The sequence below is a fragment of the Culex pipiens genome, chromosome 2 (genome assembly GCF_016801865.2).
Source record: "Culex pipiens pallens isolate TS chromosome 2, TS_CPP_V2, whole genome shotgun sequence".
NCBI lineage: Eukaryota > Metazoa > Arthropoda > Insecta > Diptera > Culicidae > Culex > Culex pipiens.
The window spans coordinates 27,695,984-27,702,560 of record NC_068938.1 but is presented as its reverse complement, the minus strand read 5'-3'; the positions used below and the strand labels follow the sequence as shown (position 1 = coordinate 27,702,560).

The window sequence follows — 6,577 nt, the reverse complement described above, 5'->3', positions numbered from 1 at the left end:
TAAAACATATCAGAAAATGAAAAAAATAAAAATAGTGTTTTTTTGAAAATCAAGTTTTAGTAACAAAAAGTGAAATTAAAAATCGCAAAAAAAATTATCGCCTGTCATTTTTTTTTCAGTATATTCAATATCCATAAAAAAACACACAAAAAAATCGAATGACCGAAATCTCAGAGAATTGCTCAGCTGTAATAGAACGTCAAAGTGCTGATGTGGCAACATAAGAGGCAAGCTGGAATTAGATGCTGTTCCCCTCTTCACTATCACGATTTAATTAATTTACAGTTATTTTTTTAAAACCTGTCATGCTTTTAGATCACATGTTATTCCAGAACCAAGTGCCCACCATGAAACCTCTCTCCGTGAGTCCTTGGATCCCACGCACATCTACATCACTACAACACTCTCACCCACAGCATCCCGCACTCTCCCTCTTCCACCCACCCTGGAAACTCCACTCCCCTTCCCACCCCATCCTACAATCCAACAAAAACGAAAAACATATGACCAGCAGACCAACACGGCGGCCGCCATGTGAAAGCATGCCAAGAGGAGTGTGGTGATTACCCTCCGCTCGCGCTGTTGTTGTTCAACAACTCAACATGAATGTTGCTGTTGGTGTATTGGTGCAAGGATCCTTCCATCGAAATCTGAACGCTGGAATGCCGCTTCTGCGCAGCAGTACCCGCGAGCAGAGGTTGTGTGAGATATCGTCGCTGATTTCGTCCTGCCTGACAAAACCAAACTAGCATCGCGATAACAAAGGAAAACCTCCGTGGAAGTTTGGAAATTTTGTTGACGAAGCTCGGTGCGCTGCGAAGCAGCCAGTCGAACTCCGCTGAGTTGGTTCAAGTTTGAGTGATGGTTTTAGAGTAGTTTGAAGGAAGTTGTGAGGACGTGAAGTGGGAGATTGTTTGAACCGCGGATCGACCTGTTTTGGGGTTCCAAGTTCAAGGGGATGAAAAAGTCAGCTGGTGAGCGAAAAGTTGGAGATTTTCGCGAAGCGAAAGTTCCTCCAGGACCTGCGGGTCACGTGAAGTGTTGTTCCGAATCGCTTCAGCGAAGGAGTCCTGAACAAATTAAAAAACTCAAAAGTCTAGTGCGTAGATTCCGTCAGGATGCAAATAATAACTTTTTTTTTCTTCTTTCTCATTTTCATCTCGTTTCAGGTTCCAGTGTGGAAGAGCATGAAATGTTGCCCCCCAGTTAGCTGTGTGTGAGTTCCGAGTCTAGAATCAGTGTGAGTTTGGTGCCCACCAATACCAAGAAGAGTGCAAAAAAGGATGCTGTGTGGCGGTGACGTCGGTGGCGGGAGGTCTTTGTTCCCAAGTCATGTCCTGTTGGTCCTAGTCGTCGCGCGTGGGTGTCCGTCCGCTATGAAGAGTTGTTGTTGGTGGTGAGCGCACCTTGGAAGAGTGTGGTGTCCACGTGGCCGCGGGCCGCGGCGAGAAGTGCGTTCCGTCGATCGAACGAAGAAGAAGAAATTGTGAGGCGATTGATCCGATTGGCCGCGATTGAACGATTAGGTTTCTAATTGAGTTTTTCTTACAAGCTTTTTCATTTAGCCGCAGTACAACGCATCTTCCAGTGCTTCGGGGGGTCTTGTTGAAGCCGTGTTCAAGTGATGTTCAAATTGGCCAAGTGATAGTGCGCGATCAGATGGTAGTGCTTTCGATTGAATACGCTCGAGCATTTCCGCAACTACGCGCTACACCGAGAGAGTAAAGTCCGTGAAGTGAAATTTGTGTGCAAGCATCAGGGCTATCAACGAGCAAGTCGATGGGGTGTCCAGCGCGTTAGAGCCCGGGGTCGGTCACAATGACAACGTTCACGACGACGACCTGGTTACGAGTTAGAAGTGCTAGCTCGTCGCTACCCCTCATCGGTGCGGCAGAATAGAATTTGCAGCAGCGCGACGACGAATTGGAGTGAATTTCGTGTGCCGCTGGTGAAGACGGTCAAAGTGAGGAAGCAGTGGAAGCAGTGGCAACAGCAACAACAGCACGGCGCGGCAACATTCGGGTGGTGAAAAATGTTTCTAAAATGTGGATTAATCGTCGTTTTCACTCTTCTCGTCATCGACATCGAAAGTGGTGAGTACACGCTATATGGGGAAGGAGGGAGGGGCGGTAGAACTTTCCAAAAGGGAGATGGTAGTGTTTGGAGGAAGTCGAGTGGTGTGGTTAAAATGGAAAGTGGTGCGATTTCGATAAAATCGTCGAATGTTATCGCGCTGGCACGCTGGCTGGCTGGTGTGTTCTGGAAGTGCATGATGTCATGCATTGCGCGGCGTGATTGGGTCATTGATGGGGGGTTTTAGATTTTTATGGAAATTGATTGTCGATTGGTGCCGGGGATGTAGAATAAAATTTAGGTCACTGAATGTTTCAAAAATATTATAAAGAAAGAGAGATTCATATTTTTCGGCTTGATAAAAACTTCTTTAAAAAGTGGTATTACCAAATTAGTAAAAGTAAATTCTGTCAATTGCAGCGTGTTTAGGGAGCCCAAATCTATCATACCTTGACGATACTGTAGCGTTTACTGACATCAAATTAAAAAAAATCGAGTTGTGAAATCGACCCAATAATTTCCGAGATATCGTCATTCGAAAAATGTAGTACAAATAGTTTATTGAAACTTGGGAAAAAACTAACTCTTTTTTAGAGGGTCATGAGACTGCATCTCAGTATCAAGTAGTCCAGCCAACAATGTTGAAAAGGGCACCATCCATACATGACGTAGCAATTTTTGAAGCATTTTTTCCCATACAAAATCAAATCTTTTTATATGGATCGTTACAAACCCTTAAGCAGGTGTTAGACTATGACAAACAAACAAACTCGCACTTTTTACAGTTTTCCTGATTTGTTTGTTCACAGAGACGTCAGCCTGGATACATTTTGAGTTGTTTTCGAGTTTGGCAAACTGTCAAATACGAAAAAGTGTGAGTTTGTTTGTGTGTCATAGTCTAATACCTGCTTAAAACCCCCAACCCCTCATCACAGAAATTCTACTTAATTTCGTGATGGTGCCAATGGAAAATTGTACGAAATTTTCATAGCTTTTCGAAAAAAATCAATGGAGCTTTTCCTTCGTAAAATATTTTAAAATATTTTTTTAATTATAGATTTTCAAAAACTTTAACCTCATCTTGACTATAATTTCAAAACGATGCACTGTATGAAAATATGTAAATTTGTTTTTACACTTTGAACTGAATTTTAAAACTTACGCTCGACATTTTCTCAAAAATGTTTTTTTATTCTAATCTCTTCTAATTCTCTCAGTAAATTCCAGCGATGGTTTTTGTTTTAGTCCCCTTATCTCTTTCGAAAATTTAAATATGTTTTTTTTTCTAAATTTAACTTCTAGTAGTAAAAAAATAATTAGGCAAGTACACATCTTATTTTAACATTTTTGTTCCTTTGCTTGGCTGAGGGGCTGGCAAAAAAACTATGTTTGAAATTTCTAGCTAGATTTTTGAGATATCGATACAAAAAGTATCGCAAAATTCAATAAAGTTTTGCTTATCCAAATCCACAACATATCAATAATTTTATAAACGTATTTTTTCATAAACTTTGAGTGAAAGACTCACTGATCCATTCAAAATTTAAAAAAAGATTAAAAATCTTTGCTTGATAAAAAAAGCTTAAATAGGCGTTATACAATGTACTGTCCAGACTTCATTATACAAAGACCTTGGAAAAAACCATTTAGGTAATAGAATCTTCGGATTATTTTTTTTTTCGTTGTCTTAATCTCGATTATCGAGCTTAATTATGACCTCTAAACTACTCTCAAGTGATTTCGAATGTTTAGATCCAAGATAGCATTTTGGCGGTAGTGAAATAATGACCAAGGGTTTCCAGCAAGGCCTCAGACTGGCAAGTAATTAATAATTACTTTGATTGTAAGCTGGTAATTGAGTAATTCATTAATTACTTAGTAAAAGTAAATCTTTCCCCGTTCCTGAGGGGAACACCCTTGAAGAGTATCGGGGCCGGCATTTACGAAGCGGATTCAGTGGCAATTTCATTCTCAACTTAATGTTAACATGTTAAGGTTAATGTTAACATTCCATAGGTCGCCTTCCTAAGGTGTCGTGATAAGGTCCAGTTTGTGACGATACACTACCTTCCCTTTACTAAGCAATCGAATCCAGAAGAGAAACGATCACCAGTTGTGTTGGTCCGAGCCGGGATTTGAACCCCGATCTACCGCTTACTAGGAGGGAGCGTTACCACTAGGCTACGTGGCTCGGTCCATGGTCCATAGTAATTCATGGTAATTATAGTAATTTAATGTAATTAATTAGTAATTAAAGTAATTTTTGAGTAATACAAGTATTTTTAATTAAATTGTACTTGTTCAACGATCCTTTTTTTATAATTTTTATATATAATTTATTATAATAGTATTTTTTTATTTAAAATAAGAGTGTCACATAAAGATTTATAAAATAAAGATTAAAACATTTATGTAGAAGGCCTTATTCACCAAAGGGGGCGTTCTTTCATTACGTCTCCATACAAAGTTTTAAAATTTGTATGGAAATTTTGTTACGAGGGGGGAGGTGGTCCAGAAATCCCAAATTTATGCATTACGTAATAAATATTTTTTTTTTTTAACATGATGTTGAGCTAAGCTTATTATCAACAAAATGCAACGCCATGAAATATACCCAGTGAAAATGATGTGTGAATCCAAAATCTATTCATTTTTATTAAATAATCATAAAAATATGAATAAAATTACTTAATAATCATTGATAAAAGCAATGTTTTCAAGTGATAGCTATTTAAAAATCAATTACAATAAAAATAAGAATTTTTTATTTTTTTTTCAAAATCTGCAGAAGTTAATTTCTGCAAAAAAAATTATGAAAAATATGAAAGAAAAATTAGTATGCAATTTGTTTCAAAGCTAAGCATTCCATTTTTTGCTTTAATTATAACGCGACTTCAAAAAACGTGAAATTTAGAATCAGATAATGAACAGGTAAGATTGGCCATAAAACAAATATTCTGGTTCATTTCAATTGAGCTACTTATTTAATACCTGAAAATTATAATTTAATACTTATGTAAATTTTATGGTAGAGTAACACATTCCAAAATTTCAAACCAATTTACTAGCTGTAGGATATAACGTAAACATCACCACAGGTTTCAGCGCCCTCTAGTGGGGGTCAATTTTGACGTTTGATCAATCAACGATTTTCAATGTGTAAACATGAAACTTTTGTAAAATATTCTGTTATTTTCAAAAAAAATTTAACACGAAATTCACATTATCCAGATTGGTACAAAAGACTTTGAATAAAAAAAACTGTCTGTCCTTCGCTTGATATTAAGTGTTTTTATTTTAAAAAGTTTGATTTTTGAAAGAACTTTCGAGTGAGCTATTAATAAATAATTTAGTTTAGAACCGTAGAAATAAATATTTAAATTTATTCCAAATTAAATTATGTTTTTGTTATTATAGTGAAAAGTAATAGTAATAGGGTAAGATTTGATTATAGTGTAATAAAGTAATTTATGTAATTAATCATTTTGGCCCAGTAATTTGAGTAATTAATTGGCAGACTGGCAAGTAATAAACGCTTCTGGTAGGGCGTCCAATTTTCCCGGGTTTTGAATTTCCCGGGAAACGGGAAAAATATTTTTGAAATCCCGGGAATTCCCGGGATCCCGGGAAATTTTTAAAGCTGTCATAAAATCTATGTTTTCATAATATTTGATATGTTTTCAAGCTTAAAATCATAGAATAAGCAGAATAATATTAATTAGTGACAATCTACACTTCAATCTAAACAAGGACGACCGTTTTGAAATAGCTTAAAAGAAATTAAAAATTGTTTTTTTATCCTCTGTTGTGCTTTGGATTTTAAATGAACTTAAATTTTTAATTCAAATGTGATTCAAATTAAATAAGTGTTTTAAATGAATATATTTCTTTTATATATTTTTTTATTAGACATGACTAGAAAAGCTCGAAAATTTTCTTTGAAAATGTCTAAAAAAAAACAACAAGCGACAACAAATAAAATGATTCCATTCAATGTTAAATTTTAGATAAGTTTTGAATTTCTTGTTTTATATAAAACATATTTTACAAATTATCTTTATGTTACTACCGCCAACTGATGAAAATCAGGACTACAGTCTGAATAGGTACAGGAGATTTTAGAGGAATATAATTGGAAATCGAATACTAGGAATTATAATGATCTGTTCCTGTTTGAACCGAAGTCATTATGCAAAAAATGGCTTCAATAGCTGTCTTAATTCGTTACATTTGTCCTGATTTGCCCCAGATTTTGTCGGTATTTGATGAAAAATAATTTAATAGGATATTTAAAAAAAAATTAATATCCTAAATATAAGTAAATATAATACTCTTTTTTTGTTTTTTTTTTTGAGATTTTAATGCTTTGAAATTCGTATCGCTTACTATGTATTCAACTGTTCATCTATTTCTACAACCAAATCTGAATTTTCAGACCAAAATTTGTTTTTTTTTTCAATTCCCGAGCAGACGGAAATAACTTGGGAATAACAATTTTTGATGT

At 35.7% G+C, this 6,577-nt stretch overlaps 1 long non-coding RNA gene across 2 annotated transcripts; it reads left to right on the top strand.

The window, feature by feature from the left end:
• The first annotated feature begins 613 nt into the window (after nt 1-613).
• On the top strand, nt 614-2,121 carry LOC120426656 (uncharacterized). 2 transcript variants are annotated; one of them, XR_008212089.1, is made up of 3 exons: nt 614-974; nt 1,170-1,240; nt 1,553-2,121. It is a non-coding gene; the product is annotated as an uncharacterized LOC120426656 (long non-coding RNA). The 2 variants fall into 2 exon arrangements; XR_008212088.1 differs by having other exon boundaries at nt 1,170-1,216; nt 1,553-2,119.
• Nucleotides 2,122-6,577: the final 4,456 nt, after the last annotated feature.